The sequence below is a fragment of the Anser anser genome, assembly GCF_964211835.1.
Source record: "Anser anser genome assembly, chromosome: 18".
NCBI classification, from domain to species: domain Eukaryota; kingdom Metazoa; phylum Chordata; class Aves; order Anseriformes; family Anatidae; genus Anser; species Anser anser.
In genome coordinates, this window is record NC_139739.1 from 10,941,104 (window position 1) to 10,959,996 (window position 18,893).

At 37.9% G+C, this 18,893-nt stretch overlaps 1 protein-coding gene across 4 annotated transcripts in view; it reads right to left on the minus strand.

Annotated features, from left to right (window-relative positions):
* The window catches only part of SLC5A1 (solute carrier family 5 member 1), a 50,598-nt gene extending 36,452 nt beyond the window's left edge, over positions 1-14,146 (minus strand). For 2 of the 4 annotated variants that reach the window (XM_083803889.1, XM_083803888.1), the window contains exons 1-4: positions 14,058-14,146; positions 6,253-6,344; positions 5,885-5,942; positions 852-1,000 (exon numbers count right to left, since the gene is read on the minus strand). The gene's annotated coding sequence lies outside the window, so the exon portion shown is untranslated. The remainder of the gene's footprint in view (positions 1-851; positions 1,001-5,884; positions 5,943-6,252; positions 6,345-14,057) is intronic. The other 2 variants (XM_083803890.1, XM_083803891.1) reach the window with 2 other exon arrangements.
* Between the last annotated feature and the right edge of the window lie 4,747 nt (positions 14,147-18,893).

An 18,893-nucleotide genomic window follows, 5' to 3' on the forward strand; every position in this document is an offset into this window, starting at 1 on the left:
AAATCTAGAATACAAAATTATGCCAATACTGAAAGAAGGGAAGACAGACTCCTGAAAATCTTTTTTTTTTTTCCTCCTAAAAGCCCAGAGTTTTTCCCCTAGGATATCATATTAGTTCTATGGGGATTCAACATTTCAAGTTTTGCTCTTTGTAGCCAGAGATGAAAACAAAGTGGAAAATCAATAAGAGCATAATAAGGCTTTTAGCATCAAGACACATCAACTTCACTTATTACCCAAGCAACACTGCTGAAAGAAAAAACTCCCATGGCCTTCAATAGTCTTTGACAGCCCCTTTAACTGCCAGAAACCTCAGGACTCAGCATCATTGGTAATGAATACATAGAAGAGGCCGTAACTAAATCCACCTAACTCAGCAGTGATACTTATTCTATTACTTATACTTGTGGCAATAATTACCATGCTTTTAACATCATCATCGCTTGTGTCAGTAATCCAATTCCCAAGAAGCTTGCTACACCTAACACAGTATGTAAAACCCATATGTGAATATCCATCAGAAACAAGGATCATTGAGTAAATTCATGATAACCTAGGACATACTAAAGTTTGTTGATGTGAACTGGCTGGTAACTGGGCAAGGAAGTGACGTACTGATGAGAGGTTCTCTACATATGCTTACAGCAATATGTTTGTTAGCTTTAAACTAGTCTTTACTTTCACAATATTTCAGGTGTGGAACTTGTGATTGAGGTGCTGTTGCAAAGTGCAGTACACTATGTTTAAGAAGGGTGTGTTAAATTTGGAACATTTCTAATTGTCAGTTAAGAAGTTTCATATCTTCAGGATGTTGCTTTACTGGAAACTTTTCTGAGGACATTAAGACTTACCTATGTAGATCAGGTTGAGTACTAGAGTCACCCCAGATAAGAATGTAGCTTCCATTGCGATCCAAACAGAACACATCCAGAGGGGCTACATAACATTCGAGTACAAGCTCACAATCTCCTCTCAGTGATTACTCCCAGAATAGCAAGATCTGCTTAAGCAAAAGAAGTGTAAATGTTTTAAGAACATCAGGCAAAGATCACTGATAGAATGAGAGATTAACATTCCAGGACATTCTGGGTGTAGTGCTGAAGGGTCAGTTAAGAACTTGAGTTTCCATTTGTGCTCACAGATAAAATTTGATCTGAATTCTTTAAAGAATAAGCAAACCACAAATTTATGTAAAAAATATGGTGAAGATTTTGTGCTGGAAAACACATCTGTAGCTTGTGGGAATTCTTTTGTCATCTAGAAACATTCATTTTTATATTTCATTTTTATTAATTTATATTTCATTTTTATATTCATTTATATGTTGCAACTTAGAAAAATTCTAAGAGATTTAGAATTTAGAAATAGGATTTAGAAATAGGATTTTCTCTAAAAAAGCTGAGTCTCCAAACATAAGAGGCTACTTTCACATGTTCATTCACTACAAATTACCTTTCTTGGCTTGAATGGTACTTTTACATACCCTTGTTCTGAGAGATCACAAGGGGTAGAGAACACTAATTGTTCTGTACAATCACAGGACACAACTGATTAAGAGTGGCTATTATTTTACTACTTGTTAATAATTCATTCAAGTCCAGAACAACTGGCAATAATAGAAGGGTGACTCCTTTTACCATGTAAAGGCTTTTCTCATCATGATCAGATGCTTCAGTGAATCTGAACATGTTATCTCAGACCATGTCAAAACTAAGCAGTGACCCCATAATGTCCAGTAGTTTGACAGAAAAAGTATCTCTCTTGTCAGTGAGAATCAAGAAAAGCTGTAGCCAACAGTAAAGATAATTCTCTCCAGCTGGGGCAAGCTACATGAAGAAAGCCTCCCACTAGCACCTGTGCATGCTTTCACATCAATGGGCCAAGAAACTTCCACTTGGCTGATGTCACTTCTGAAATTGCAACAGTAGGTTTTAAGCCCCAAACTGCCTGAAAACAGAACAATGGCAGTCACAGGTTCCAAGGTTTCCCTTCTCTCTGCTTAGTGCCAACATTGCCAAATCATCAAATAACATAAGCAATGTCTCTCCCACTCCAAAATCCTCTTTCCACTCAGTTTCTCTACATTTGAAGAAAAATCACGTACTCTGGACACTCTAGTCAGACCAAGACACTGCATACACTGAGAAATTGAAGCCCTTCAACTTTGACTTGCTTGTCTTGTCAGCATCTGAAGAAAGGTGCAGTTATGCAGCCTTCTCCACCCATCTGTCTGTCTTTTTTTCACTAGGCATATTCCATGATAAGCAGGAACTTGTGTTCTCAGCAAAGGGAGTCTGCATGCATCTCTGTTGCTTGCTTTCAGAGGAAAAGAGCCACTTATGGGTGAGCTCCTAGGCAGTTTGATGCTGCTTTTTGCGACAGCCTGGCAAATGGTGTTTGGGAATGGTAGGTCAAAAATGGCACAGTATTCAGGCACGCGTGAAACACAAGTGTCCTTATAGCAGCCCAGTGTTGAACTTGGAGGAGACTAATCTCAAAGAATAAACTTCTCAACAAACTTCCACATTTTTTATTTCATAGGGGGACACTCGTGAATATCAAGATGCAGCACATTTGGGTGTATCCTTTAGTATACCATGCTATCAGCTAGTATAAATACGACATCTGTGCTGTCACACATGTACAGCTGTGAGATCATGTTTATAAGTAGGAGCCACATCAGACTTGAGCTGCTAGCAATCCAGCCTTCCCACAGATCCAACTTACAAGATAAACAATGCTTTCTTCAGATATTAAGGCACAATCCTCTCAGTACTTTGGCCAACTTGCTGCTGCAACAGTAATTTCTGCGAGTGAAATTGACTCTGTGCCCCTGGAAAGTTTCAGAATTCTGCATATTTGAAGAGGAACACATCCTCCCAGAAGCCACTTCCAGGCGCACAAGGAAAAAAAGGGTGACTGGGAACAGTTATTGCAGATTTACCAAGGGAAAACTATGCCTGATAAATCCAACTGTCTTCTACAATAAAATAACTGGTTTTGTGAACACGGAGTAGCAGGCTTTTGCCATTATTGTAACCAAATTGGGGCTGTATGGACTGGATGAGTGAGCGAAAGGGTAGGTGAAAAACTGGCTGCACCATTAGGCTCAAAGGCCAATAGTTCAAAGTCTAAGCTGGTTACAGGTTGTATCAGGGTCAATATTGTTTAACACCATCAGTAACTTGGGCTTGATGATGGAACGGAATGCACCTTCTTCAAGTTCACAGATGACATTAAGTTAAAGGGACTAATTCATACACTGGAGGTCAGGGCTGCCATTCAGAAAGACCTCATCCAGCTGCACGAATGGGTCAACAAGAACCTTGTGAAATTCAGCACAAGCAAACACAAGTCCTGCACCTGGGAGAGAAAATTGCCATAAAACATGCTAGAGGATAATGGTGAAAACCAAACTAAATATGAGTCGGCAAATGCAACATTTCTTGGCAAGGGCTAAGGACATAAAAGGTTGCATTAGCGAGAGCACAGCTAGCAGACTGATGGAAGCAAACCCTGCTTTATACTTGTGAGGCAGCACCTTGAACACTGCGTCCAGTCTGGGACCTTTCAGCACCAAAGCGATGCTGATATATTGAGAGAGTACAGTGAAAGGTCACTGAAATATTTAAGCGCCTGGACTGCATGATGCATGAGGAAAGGCTGAGGGATCTGAATTTGTTTAGCCTCAGGAAGAGAGGCTTTGGGAGGGGAATTGAATTGTCAGCAAATATCTAAAGGGCAGTTACAGGTAAGACAGAACCATTCTTCTCAGAGGTACACACTGAAAGGACAAGATATGATGGTCACAGATTGCAGCAGGAGAAGTTATGACTTAATAAACACGGAAAAAGCAATCAGTGTGAGTGGTTAAGCCCTGAAACAGGTTGCCTAAAAAGTCTGAGAAATCTCTATTCTTTAAGATTTTCCAACAGCTGATTGGACAAGGCCCTGAGCAATCTGATCTAACTTCAAAGTTCAACCTGTCCTTCATGATCTCTGGAGGCCCATTTCAAGCTAAATTATGTTATCTGGAGATCTCTGATACAGTGTTTCCTGTTCTTCAAAGACCACCCTGCTACACAAGGCTGTTTTGCAGGTTTATCCCTGCATTCACATAGGTTGTCAAAGGCTCACAAACCAGAGTTTTGACGCAGATTCTCACAATTACGCCACTAAAAAAAGTCATCAGTGTCATATGCTCATTTCTTAATATTCACTCACTGCCAAATCCTTGAAGTTGCTATCAGGCAAAGTCCCATAAAACCCAGGAGAAAGCAGAGTATGCTCCAGTGCTACTATTTCATTGTGACTTATCTGAACAGAAACTGCATGCGAGCTAACTGAAACTACATTAGAGCTGTGGGGGCAAAGTCTGGAAGCACCTAGTCACTATTTGTTCAGTTCTCATATAGACCTCTCTTTGGAGCCACAGGTATGGTGCCTGAATAAAGTCTGAGCAAATCTAACTACGGACTTCAATTGACTATAGTTGATTTATTGTATTAAACTCTAGATGACTTGGAGCCTGAGGTTACAAATCCCGTTTTTTTGCTAGCTTTACCCCAATATGGTAAAATCAACACTTTTTTTTTCCCCAGACAATGTTAATTCTCCTCTCAAATACATAAAGGATGGTTCGAAATCAATGGGACAGCTGAGAGTAAAGGGCAGTAATGACTTTGAATTCCTGATCTTCAAGCTGAACAAAGGTAGCCACAACATATCAGTAACACAAGCCAGCTTTGGGGTCCTGACTATCCATGGTCCTGGATGGCATTTCAGGAGTGGCAACTGTTTAGACCAGTCAAAAATTAAGCCAGATTCACTCCACTCCTCATTTTTTGCTAGAAATATTTCTCAGAACACAAGCACAGTGGAAGTTTGCCACAGAGTGCCTGCGTGGCTACAATGAATTCTTCACAAAAAGTTATCATGTGCTTTGCAGAATATTAAAAAAGTAATTAATCCAATATAATTACCAGAAAGAGAAAGATGAAGAGGAAGAAACCAGCTTCTAGACTTTAAGATCAAATTGAGATTGACCAAAAGACAAACATTAAAAAAAGCTATAACCACATTGTGTTAACTAATTATAATGGAATAGAAAATGGATATTACATATTAAAGGGGATACTAAATCCATAAGTCAAATTTAAAATGATTTTAGTATTAAAACTTAAAACAATAGAAAATACTTCCCCATTCTCCTTCCCACATCTAGTTTTTATTTTCATATTCCAGAAAGACTCCTGGGAAAAGTAGACCTGTTCTTTCTTTGCTTGGCAAAGGCTTGCTTTCAATGTGAGTCATAATATTCAATAACATGAGCAGGATAACCAGGTGCTCAATGGATTATCAACATGAGAGAAGAAAACATGCCCAGTCCCACATTTTCATTACTCTGTCCATACTTAGAGCTCAGTGAATTATAACTTCTCATTTCACCTTCTCATTCTCCAGTTATGTCATTTCCATTAGCTAGGAGACTGCAAGGCTATTTCATATAGGTTTCATGGCACTAATGGAGAAAGTAGATGTTAATAGCTAATATTTGTTTCTTATGAATTATGCTTCTAGAGCTTAATGGCTTATGTTTCCCTGGCAACAAACACATCATGTGCTTTTTAATAAGGTTTGCATGTGTGCTGTGTACAGGGCTATGCCAGAGATCCCAGCTGACAAGGTTTCTAAAACATTATGAATTACCCTTTGACAATGCAAGGACCACAACGGTAATTTGGCAGAAGACTGAGAGCCTTCCCTAGTGTTTATAAAATTGCTCAAACTGCAGTCTCCTGCTTTTAGAATCTGCAAGGTTCACACTGCACATAAGTCAGTGATTGGTCTTTCTTCCATCAAAAGGAAACATTGTGTGACTAACCTCACTTATTTTACATCACTGTGATTCCATTAAGTTCCTGGTTGTCCACCCAAATATCCTAAAATGAAAAAAAAAACAGGATTACAGTCCTGGAATTAAGTTTAGCCAGTAAGTCTGCACTTTGCTTTACCTTGAAGAAATCAGAGAAAAAACAAGCTGCTGATTTTGCTTCATATTTTTCTACAGAACAATGTGTTGTAGGAAACAGGCTGCAGTCTCTTTCTTTCAGAACTTTCAACATGCTTTGGCAAATCTAAAGATCACAAGAGGGTATCCCACATCCATGACAAAGCATATGTAAAACTACATAAACCATACCGATGAAAAATCACTCCTCTGATGAATATGCATAGGCATAACTAACTCACATGTCTGAAGCCAGCAGAGATCACTAAGTTGCCTCTCTTAAGTGCATCTAACATCCTATTTCACAACAAATATAAAACCTCCCCTTGCAAATCTGAAAAGAAAAAAAAAGAAAAAAAATGGACTGGGAGTTTATAGTGCCAGAAAATTCTGCTAATTCTGCTAATTTCTGGTAAGATTTTGAATTATCTCATAACATTATTTTGAAGTGGTAATTGCACACATTTTCAGATTTTCCTCTTCATCAAAAAAATACGGCATTACAGATTTCTTATTAAAATTGTCCATATCCTTCTTGTGCAATCAATACTGGAAAAGACAATCACTTCTTTATTCTAAAAAGCAGTCCTCCACTCCAATATATAATCAACTACTGCTTTCTCCTTCCGCCCCACGAATGGTCTCAAACCCACTGTAGGTGGTACCAATCCTGGCAGAGAGGAGAAAACTCATTTTGCAGGACTTTACAGCCTCAGGGAGACTTGAAGTGGGATAGTTTTAGTGATGGGAGTTGAAAGTTCTTGGTCATGAAGGGATGTGGATGCCTACCTCTTTATCAGGCACTCACCAGAAATTACTCACTCATTGCATGCATTGTTTACAAAATACTGATAAACCAATCGCTTCACTGATTGGGCAAGGACTTCATATCTTTCTAGTACTTTCAACTAAATCAGAAGAAAGCGAAAGGCAGGGAACTCCACTTTATCATCATATACAATGCAGTACTTTCTGACTTTCACATGCATTCCAGAAAAGCTACAAACTTTTTCAAAAAGTTCATTCTACAAACAGTTTGCCTTGCAAATGTTCACTTTAAGTGGTCTTCAAACAATTTCTGTTTGTTCACTACACACACACAAATATATATATATGTATATATAAAAATAAAATGTCTGCAAAACAAGGCATACACTTGGAAAGAAAAAAGCATGAAAGAACTGTCCACCTTCCCAGAATACTTAGCTTGCAATTATAAAGAAGGAAAAACCAGCATAAAAACTTAGTGTCGACACCAATCTTTAGCGGGGACTGAAGGTGGGAAATTACGTTGAAAAGGTCACATTTTTTGTTGTGTCCCTGGAAATAAGTAATCTAATTAACACCACGTAAATCTTGACTGACTCTAATCTTCGTAACACTATAAAAACAGCAACAGACAAAAGGTGGCAGGATTCTGAAACTCTAATACAAAATGCCAGAAAATTAATTTGTTTATATTCTGAGACAGTCACTCACAGAGTGTCTAACGTAACTAGTGAAGAGTATAACCACATGATCCATAACTACCTTGAAATATTTATAGACAAGTAATCTACAGTGCTCAAAGTTAAGGGAGGCTACTGAAAACTGTACCCCATTTTGTCATTCATTGGCAGCAGTACCAGAAATGAGAGGAAAGAGAGCTCTGTAGGATTAGAGTTAGCTTCTACTTTTTACATTTTCACTGTGGATTCAGACACACGTAACAAGACCTTATTAACTAAGGTGAAGTTACGTATGATTTACCAGTCAGCATAGACTCCTGTGCCACTGAGACTATCTGTGGAGCCAGGGACAGAAGAGAGAAACAGATTGGTGCTAATGATCTGCTGCATGGTGACATAAGAGTCGGGTTTATTCTTCAAGTGTCATCTCTAGAGCTTCAAAAGCAAACATGAAATTTTCAGTGCTACAAAATGCTCCAAAATCTACAACATGAGGAAGGAAACACCGACACAGTTCTAGAGACATTCACTCACACACCTGGAGAGACTCAATAAAATAAAAAGAAACTTCATTTCCTGGCTTGGGAGTTAGTTTTGGTGCTATAACACTGCAGATAGCAACAGAGGTTCTCGGAATGATGCTGAACACATCCCACTGACAGGTCTGGAGTGTTCCTGAGAGGACACCATAGGTCCTTTCTTTCTCCACCATGTCCTTTTTTAGGGGGGTGAAGGGGAGGTGGTTTATGTTCCAGGAAACCCCTCTCCCCTCTTTCCATTGTTACAATTGGTGTTTGTCCATTTGGCTTGTTTACCCAAAGCAATCAAAACCTTCAGGAAGAAATAATTCCAAACACAGAAAGAGTTCTCTATTGTTCCTTTTGAACACGAGAAACACAGTGAAAGGATTAATAAACACATGGAAACAAGATCTAATAGATAGGGAGAAGAAAAGAAGGTGGAAGTAGCACCAAAACATACAATGGAACAATTGGCGTGAAAGATCTCTCTACAAACCTTATTGAACAGAAGAGAAATGAGTAAATAAGATATGTATGCAACCACTACAGCTGATATAGGGGAAAAAATAGCAAAACTGTTAAAACAGACAAGCTTGTATAAACAGATAACCCTATTTCATTTCTCTTGCTTGTTCAGTCAGAGCACACCAGGACTGACCACTGTAACCAGGACTTCCCAACTGTTGTTGTGCTAAGTCGAGTATAACTGGACATCAAGAACATGAAAATGAATTCACATCTGCTTGCCACTTGACAAGATTTAATAGAGTTATATTCAAAACCAGCACTGACATCATACAACAGAGCATCATGAAAGTGATGAAAGGCAGCAACTTCCGTAAAGCTTGCAAAATGATGCATCAGTCACAAAGTTTCACCAGTGAATGTTGCTGTCATTGCACCATTCAGCCATTTGAAAGAAATCACCATTCCCTGTTTAACAGAGCAGCCAATTTGTAGGATCTTTCTACTTCAGAACAGAAGCGCTCGCTGTTCCATCAGTGACACAGGTAGAAAGCATACAACACAACAATAAATAACCAGCTGCAATGCTCAGTTTCCAGGAACTGAAAAGTAAATTGATTTCCATATGACTCAACGGCTCAGATCAATAACAGCCCTTACTTCTTCCTGTACATACACACTTTTCTTCCTCTGAAATAACCAATATTATCTTCCAATTTAAGGAGCATCTTACTGTGCTTATGATTGCACAAATAAGTTCTTCAGGGAAAAAGTACCTTGAAACATCTTCTGCCTGTTAATTTATCCAGTGAAAAATTTCTTATGAGCTTTTGTGATTTTGTCACAGAAAACTGTGGTGCAACAAGCCTGTATTCATATTCTTTACCCACTAGGAAGCTGGTTCCAAAAAAAAAAAAAACCAAAAACTGATACTGATTTATTATTTGAATCACGTCCATCAATACATCACAACCTCTCTTTGTTTTCTTCACCTCTTAGGACTGCAAACTTAATACAGTTTCTCCAAGATATGTCACTGTCTAAAGTTACAGCCACATCACATATGAGGCAACTGAGGCCGCTATGAGTAAATTCCTAAAGAACATTATAAGTTGCAATTTGACTACTAAATTCTTAGTAACTTCCTAAGAAAACTGAAGCAGCAAGAGCACATATATCCATTGACACTGACAGTGAGTCATCTGAGTTCAAAGGTAGTAAAAAGAATTTTTTTTAATTAAAGCTCAGTTCATAATGCACAGACTTGCCTGCACAAGTCACAATCTGGTAAAGCTCTAGATAGCATGTAAGCCATAAAGATATTGATAGTCAGAACACCCCTAGGACGAAAGCACGTACATCAGCAGTGGAATGTGCTCCCGCATGTTTACTCAGAGAAAAGAATTCCTTCCATCTCTAGGTGCCTGTATATTGTGGGTATACGATGGACTGTCAAGTGGGGTTTTTTGCTTCAGTTTGGTTTCTTTTTCACCTCCAAGAAAATGCTTCTTATTTTAAATGACTACGAATGGCAGCTTCTGAAAGTGCTGCTCCTACAAATGAACTAACAACAAAAGGAAAACTAAAAACATTTACGTTTCTGCCTCTGGGCTCCACATAATCTCTTTAATTGCATATTCAGCTCAGTTATTTCTACTCAGCTTCTGATGGCTGCTAAGGTGAACAGTAGTTCTTTGTCCACATGAATTATCCACTTCGGACACAGGCTATAGTGTTCCTACCATTTACAGACTCATTTCCCCCACATTCTCAATACTTAGGTCAGAATATATGCTACCTAGAAATCTGGAGCTGTTTACTTTTACAAAAGCACAGAAACATCCCCACATAGGATCAATTTACAAATAAAACATGGAGTGGAATACATCTTGAACTATTTTTTCCTTAACAGTGGAAGAACAACCAATGCAAATCTAAAGTCTATACTTCCTACCATTCTAGTCATTTTAAAAAATGTTATTGAACACAGCATATATTTTAATCCCTAAAAAGCTATTCCTGTGCTTTGGCACATCTTTCCAACTCCCTGCCTCCTGGCTACTGCATAATGAAGTTAAACACGTGAACAATGTAACACCTTATCAAGCACAGGTATTTCAAGAAGCTTAAAGGTAATGTTAAATTCAAAAGCTGATGTATTCTACAAAGTTAATTACTGAAGGCCAACATGGGGAGCACATCAAGATTTCACGTGAACAAATGAAGATAATTATCTCACTGTAATAATGATCCCAAAGGGCACAGAACTGCATAGATTGCATGTAGGTGGGGCAAGGTGCACTGACATTACATCCTTTTTATAGAGGCACTGTGCTAATGACCATTTATTTATATTTGTAACTTTGTATGTTATCATCATGTGATTATGCTGTATACACACTGATATAGTTTATATACAATCCTATGAAATTTATCTAGTGCATACAAACTTGTAAATTTTGTGTATAATTTACATATAAAAATGTTATATTTAGTGTAATGATAGCACGAGAGGTAACTAAAAGGGCAGATTTAGATTAGATATTAGGAGAAAATTCTTTACTGTTAGGGTGGTGAGGCTCTGCAACAGGCTGCCCAGAGAAGCTGTGGCTGCCCCATCCCTGGAGGTGCCCAAGGCCAGGCTGGACGGGCCTTTGGGACACCTGGTGTGGTGGGAGGCATCGTGCCCATGGCAGGGGGCTGGAACTAGATCTCATTAAGGTCCCTTCAAACCCAAGCCATTCTGTGATTCTGTGATTTGTAACAGTACTGTATCAAGTCCAAAGGTGTTCTGATATTATTACTTTTAACAACGCTGTCATAAATAACAGTAACACAGAACCAAAACTATTTATTCTCTGTACATTTTACAGTGTTCTTATTTGTACAAAGCCTGATATGAATAATAAATATCAAAGGGATAATAATTCCATGCTGGTCTTTCAACAAACCAGTGGATTTGCAGGGAGGAATGAGAAGAATCACACAGAGAAAGGCAGGCTGGGAAGTATTATCAGCTGCGTTACAGGTAAGTTCCTCTAGAAACTAGTTTATTCCTAAATTTTCTTATCAGACACTTCAAGGTTCTTAAAGAATCAGGGAGATGCTAACAAGAAAACCAAAATGCACTATTTGTGGTGTTTCTTTTCAGCCACCAGAAGAAAAAGTCTTTCATTCCCCTAAAAGGCAAATCAGTACTGATTACAGCAGTGTCAATTGCCTCCTGCAGTGACCCTTATGAATCACAGGCAAACTCTGATGTACTGTAGCAGCATAAGTAATACTGAGTCTACTTTTCCAGTCTTGATACTAAAATACTTCATCTCTCAATGGACATCGACCCCAATCCTGTTTGCTCATAAAGCGTAAAGGGGCAATCCTGCAGGCTCTGAAGTCTCCTCCTGAAAATACTGTATTTCATGTCAAATCACATAACTACCCAACCAGCAAGGTAGTTTTAAATTTTCTACCTTTATTTATATTACTACTGTCTTAAATGCTGCATTTCAGGAAAAAAAAAAAACAAACACAGTTTTGATTCAAGATAGGTAGACAATTACACATCTTTCAAATGTAAAGAGCATGTAAAAGCATTTTGCGCTAGCTACTTAATATCACAAGAGGAACTATTTTTATTACATACTGTAATTTATACATGATAAATATTTGGGGGATTTTAACTATCAAGACTGGATCTCAGAATACAGCACAGAGTGAATATTGTGAGAACACAGATCTCCAGTAGATGGAAGCATTGGCCAGCAAAAGCTGAGATCATGTTGCTCGTGGGATTGTCATTCCTGCAGCACTGCATGGTGCCTCCCCCTGCTACACACAGGATTTTAACATACAGATATCCCAGCTGGCTGACAGTGGTAGAAAACAGATCTGTAATTCTTTATCAGTATGTAGTCTCTAGTATTGCTATATCACAGCATACAATTACTATTTAAATATTTACAAAAAACTCATGTTGAAAGATGAGAGACAGACAGATGGATAATGAATCATGAATCTGACTGCCGATTCCAGGCAAAATTTAGAGAGATATAAGCTCCACCAACCTTTTCATGAGCTCTCTGACAGTTAAAAAGACTCAAAGTTCTTAATTTTTCTTATATTTTAACAGAAAATACGACCCCAATGTAAATGTTTACAATGTATTTAAATATAATAATCTCATGTTGTTTGGTATAGTGCTAAAATGAAACCAACTCAAGTTCATGGTCCATTCTGAAGCTCATTTAACAGGAAAAGTAACACCAGTGTCCATTAATGGCAGAAATTAAATATCGCTTCAATATCAGATTCAACAGTATCCTAATTCTAGCAACCATAAAACCGTTCTAGTCCATTAGAGTCCAGGAAAGTTGCATGATTACTGACCCACATTTCACAGTGATGCAAGTCCCTTAGCTCAAAATGGACAAAGAGACCTGATTTCCAAACACCACCATTGTATGTTGATTAACTAAACACTTATCAAGTTATAATTTAAGAATTTACACACAGGTCAAACACTGGCTAGTGATTATTCATGTCTCTCACCTGCCTGTTATGAACCTCTCTACACTGACTGACTGCTGCTTTCCACCTCCATTATCTGTTTTATCTCATTACCATCTGATCTCTTATAACTTGTTTCCTGCAGCCCTACCTAGATACAGATGTGAAACACGATTTCCTTTTAGTTACTTTGGCAGAGAGGTTGAGATTACTTTTTGCAGTACACTGAGCAAATATACATTTATACAAATAGTACTTTCAAAGTATGAGGAAAGGAATACAAAATTAAACTCTAATAAAAGGTCTTTACTACTTCACCCCAAACATCAAAAAATCCCTGTTGCCACTTTGCCACTCCCTTGTTTTCCCCCATAACTAAGCCTGGAAATTCTGCTTTCTGTACCCCCCCCCCCCCAATGAAGTTATAAAATTATATTCTCTCTCCCCTACTCGTCAGCCAGTTTTGCCAAAACCTAGCTGCTACCTCAATTCCAGCCTCCTCCCAACACTTCAGGAGCCCTGGCTTTCAGTCAGGATTTCAGAACTCCAAAATTTCTCAGTCCTGATATCTGGCCTGCTACCAGCACTCTGTATCTTCTTTGATAGAACTCTTGTTTTCAGCTCTGCAGTAATTGGAAGTTAACCCAAATTAGAATTTTCAACTTGAGGATCTTAAAACACAGGAGCAACAGAGAATGACCCATTTTCTGGCTAACTAATGGCAAGCTTGTAAGCACAGTTTCTAGTGAACTCCGGAGCATCTGCACAGGTTCTGAGAGCACAGACTCCACTGTGTGGGGACAATCACTCTTACCCATGCAGATTTTGTATAATATACCTTCGATATGTAATTCATTCAAATTGCAGTAAGCCTTGAGAAGTTGTTTTTGTAAAAGCTTATCCACAGAGCAATTATATGTGTGTTTATACACATACACAACACTCTTCCAGAGCTACTGATCTACACATCACATGCACAGACTTAAGACACATGGTTACCACTACTTACATTCCCACATCCTTACATGAAACATCATCAGCCACACACACATGCTTACACATTGTTCTGTGCACTCAATGAGGGCTAACAAACTTGTTCTTGCATACCTTTCTTCATCTCTAATGGCTGCTCCTACTTTTTATTTAACTTCTGCTTCACCTTTTGCATTGGATATTTCCTGGAACTCCTGCAATTACTAAAAACAAAAACAAAAAGCAGGTATATTTTAACAATGATGAAACAAAAGTTGGTAAAGGCAGGAAAGAAGTGGAAAACAAATTATAGCTTGCCCTTTAGAGAAACAGAGCCTGGGGCAGATGAAGCAAGCTTAGAGATGTAACGTTCACTGCTAGTGCACCTCTGACATCTGCCGGGATAACAGCTGGGCTGGGCTGTTCATCACAGAAACAAAAGAAACCGAATAGGAAAAAGCAAACAGCAATGACAAGTGGGAACCCATACTACACAGAAGCACTGGACAAGGTAGGTTTTTTCCCATTTTATTGTGTCTTGATGTTCACAGTAACATTCAACGGTAGAAATAGGTGAGCAGAATCACACAGACCAAATGAAAACCCAAACTGAGCACACTGTATCAGGAAAGGAACGGGGACTTGGAATCACAGGCAGCCCTCCCTGGAACAGAAATACATAAATAAAAGCATCTTCTTTATTGCCATTAATGGGAGCATTTCCTGCCATCCGTGAGATAACAACCCCTTTTCTCCCAGTTACCTCAGTAACCATGGCAACTGTCTCTGGTGCAATGACATCACGCAGTTTCCTGGGCAACAGTTCCCAGTGCAGTGACATCATGCAGTCACCATGGCGATGCTCCATGAGGCCAGGCAGAAAGTATTTAAAGTGGGAAGAGAGGTCAGGGAGGACACAAGGACTCAGGAAATAGAAGGGGGATAAAAGATAATGGCAGTAAAAATATGAGCTTGTGAGAAGAGGAAAGGCAAGGGACAGGAACAGAGAAGGAAGACGGGAAGCTGAAAGAAATACAGAAGGAATAAGAAAAAAATTAGGAATCTGAACTATTTAATTGTTTTAAGAAAAAATCTTAAATCCATTATCTGCTTTGATATTACTTTATTTAGGTTAGACTTGCTGAACGAGAGCGTGCATGGTCACATGAAATTTAGGTGCAGCATGCATGGCTTAAATGCTGATTTAGATGGTGAGACTTTTAACAGTCTGTAAGAAACTACCAGAGGTCTCCAGGGAGAAACTAGCTGAAATCATACTACATAGAATATTCTAGCTACTTTTTCTGATACAAGGTACTTTTTCTGATACATTTCCATTCTCTCAGTGACTCAGGTGCTCATTCACAGCAATGCTAATACCTTGATGGTACAGTCATGCCTGTACAGGGCTTCAAAAGAAAATTAATTTGCCTTCTTTCTTTTTGCTGTTGTTTTGTTGGTTTTGTTTGTTTGTTTTGCACTTGAGTATAAGACAACAATAACCTGAATAACTTACAAATGAAAATGCTTAACATTGAAAGCTCGTTCACCAAAATGGAAGAGCATTGGTTCCATCTTTTTATTTTTCTAGATCTTCCAATATTTTCAAGTGTTTCAATTTGCTGAATACAAATGTCCTTTCTGAATTCAATTGTCTTTGCCTTCTAGACAGTCTCAGCTGGTGGGCAATGCTAACAGCAGCTTTATGTTAAGTGGCTCAAAAGCTCTGGGAAAAAGGCTTCTTGGCAAGGAAACTCTGACATTATTGATACATAATGTTTTATCAGGGTACACAGCCTTGTGTGAAAGATAAATTAACAAAACAGAGTCTTTTGAGGACAGTTTGCAGTCTAAAAACTTAGGACAATGGTATTGAAGAAACTTCAAAGTCAATCATGCAGTATTTTTCTATCTAGCAAGGCATATTCACATATTTTCTCTTACACAAAATCTTTAGTTTAATTTCCACAGATAATTGTCCTCCACCATTCATTTCAGGAGTTAATGTTGAATCAGATGAAGCAACTGTCATTGTAACATAGCAATTAAGCAATGTAATGTTGTAGCTATGACATTTTCCACCAAAAGTGACTTTTTTTTTTTTTTTAAATACAGCTGAAGCTAAGATGAAACTCAGTAACACTATTCAGAACCAAATTTCAAATATCAGGCTTTAGAAAGCTACCTAACTTGTGCGTAGCAGTAGATGCAACTCTTGCTTCAGGCTAGCCCTCCAAAAGCAGAATCTCAAAAATCAATGGTAGCAGAATGTCAATCAGTTCAGTTGTCCACATATTTCAGCCAAAAGGAAGATAGCTTTCCGGGGGAAGGATTTTATACAGTCTGTAATAATGAAACAGTTTCCTACTATGAGGCCTCTGCTATTCAGATAGCAACAATGCATTTAGTATGCCGAGCACTTTCAAAATCTATACAAAGACGAGCATTAGAATACAGAAAGTCTGACTCCTTCAGAGCAATGCATTTCAAGAGGCAGCCTTACTGCAGCAAATCCCAAAGGAGTTTCATTGCAAAACTCTGCAGTCATCAGGCTGGAAACGTTCCAGGTGTTTAATCACAGGCAGCAGGGTGAGAACTGAGAGAGAGAGAAGAAAAATCTCAGTGATAAGCAGCACTAGGAAGGATGTGGTGACTGAGGGAGAGAAACAGGAAAAGGGGAGGAGGAGAGGAAAGGGAGAAAAACATCTCACACCACTGATGAACAGAAGCACAAACATCAAGAAAACACATAAAACAAGGCCAGCATCAATTCCACAAAGTTATTCTTCAGTTCTCATATTCCTCCACCTTAAACTAAAAGATACTCAGAGAACAGCTAACTGTGTGCATCTCAAGCAAAATTCAGGCTACGCTGGGCATTATCATACAGTCGAGCGGTACTACCCACCAGTTACATCTTCATGTAGTTACCAAACTGTGTTTCTTCAAGGAGAGTGGGGGAGGAAGGAAATCTTGTCAGGGACAGCACAAAATGAAGAAAAAAAAGACTGCTAGAGAAGAAGACAAATAGGACCGTGTGTGAGTGTGTGTGTGTTCCTTTTTTTTCTCTTTTTTTTTTTTTAAACAGGCTTAGCTATGAGACTGAAATTATCTGCATTAATGAAGCAGCGTTCAAGCTGCAGTCTTATTTCAAAAATACAGGTATTTTTAAGGAACAGTGGTAAAAGGTGAATTAGTAATGCCCTTTGAGTTCTGATAAAGCCCCTCAATGAACACGGATACATACTAACAGTGAGTCAAACAAAAAAATGTTGAGAGTTGACTTAACAGTGGGAAAGGGAAAACATGAGTCACATGTTACACTCAAGTTAAACAAAAGAAATCTACTAGCCATTTTAAACTGTGTACCCTAAAGTCAAAAATATTAGTATGTACAAATCTCTAATGCCTTCATTAATGTAGCAAATGCTATGGTTTACAATTCCACATTCGGGTGTTCTGCATTCAATAAAAATAAGACAAATTCAGCTCCTGTTAATACCACACAATAAAGCTTACAGGTAATAGAAGAAAGGGGAAAACTACAAAGTAATTTAGTGACAGCAAGGAAAATGTGCAGACGTGATTCTTCAACTTAATCTGAGAACTTCAGCTCTCAACCCACTTTAATCCTAAAATTATTATTTTTTTAAAATAAATGTTGAAATAACTAAAAGGGTCTCTAAGTAATACCTGTTTCTATTAAATAAGGAATAAATTATAAGAGCAGAAAAGATATTTACAAGCAAGAATTAGAATAACTGTTATACAAAATATCTCCTGGGTGTTCTTGACTTCCTGTCAGCCCATCACTTGCTAATTAGCACCAAGACATTATTGTGATTACACCAGGATAACAGGATGAATAATTCATAATACCTGTACCCAGCGATCTGGCACCATTAGCAGATCTTAATTCCTAACCCCAGGAGTCAGTATACATTTTATGGCAGAATTAACAACACATATATACGTATTATATATTTTGTGAATATTTTAAGCAATTGTTTTAAACACAACTAGTACTGGGATACTAAACTAAGCTAAAAATTTCATCCACTCTTAGACTTGTTAAAAATGGCATTTCATAGCACTAAGATTGTGTCAGATCCCTCAAATCTTGAGTTTTGCTTCCCCAGTAAGATGGCAATAGACAGTTTACTGTAAACTCCAAAATTCCTACATGTCTTCTGAAGACAAGACAGTGCAATAGAAGCTTATAGCACATAACAGATTATTGAAGATGTGATTCTAGCTCTACTTACACTACACTAGGGTTTATCTACACAAAACTTCATCAAAAAAGCTCCTTGAGAATAGTTGTTCATTCTAATCACAAGGTGAACTGTTACCTTTTTCTCAAAGAAATACTCTGGGACAAATGTACCATAAATTTGCAAGCATAGGAAAGTTCTCTTAGTATGGACTGACTGCATTCACCATCAGAGCTGGTGAACTAGACATCAATGATACAATTACTCAAGGAAAAGATTCTGGTCTTAATCTATCATTTCAAAGCCCAAAGAAAAGAGCAAGAATAAATAAATTAGTCTGAAATTCAGAATCTGTCACTTAACTATATAACGAGTAAGTCATTAAAAATTAATTTATCAATCCACCATATTTCCTCTTTTTTTTTTTTATCTCCCTTTGGATGAGGAGAATTTGACTTGAAATAAGTTTATCTTGCTTTTATAGCTCACTTAAATCAATTTTCCTTTACCTTGTCAGATTTACAATAATAATGTAACAATTTGGGTGGAAAAATCTTTTACAAGTTGAGATTAAAATTATCATTTTTTTAATTTAGTTTTGTGGAATATTCAGTTTGTTTTGTTTTTCTAATTAAATACTGAAATCTATGAAAGTCTATGCAGGACAAGCAAACCACCTAATAGATGATTTGAAGGATGAGAAAATATTTAACGGAAAGAACTATTCCCACTGCTAGGATTTGAACGTTCCTCTTTA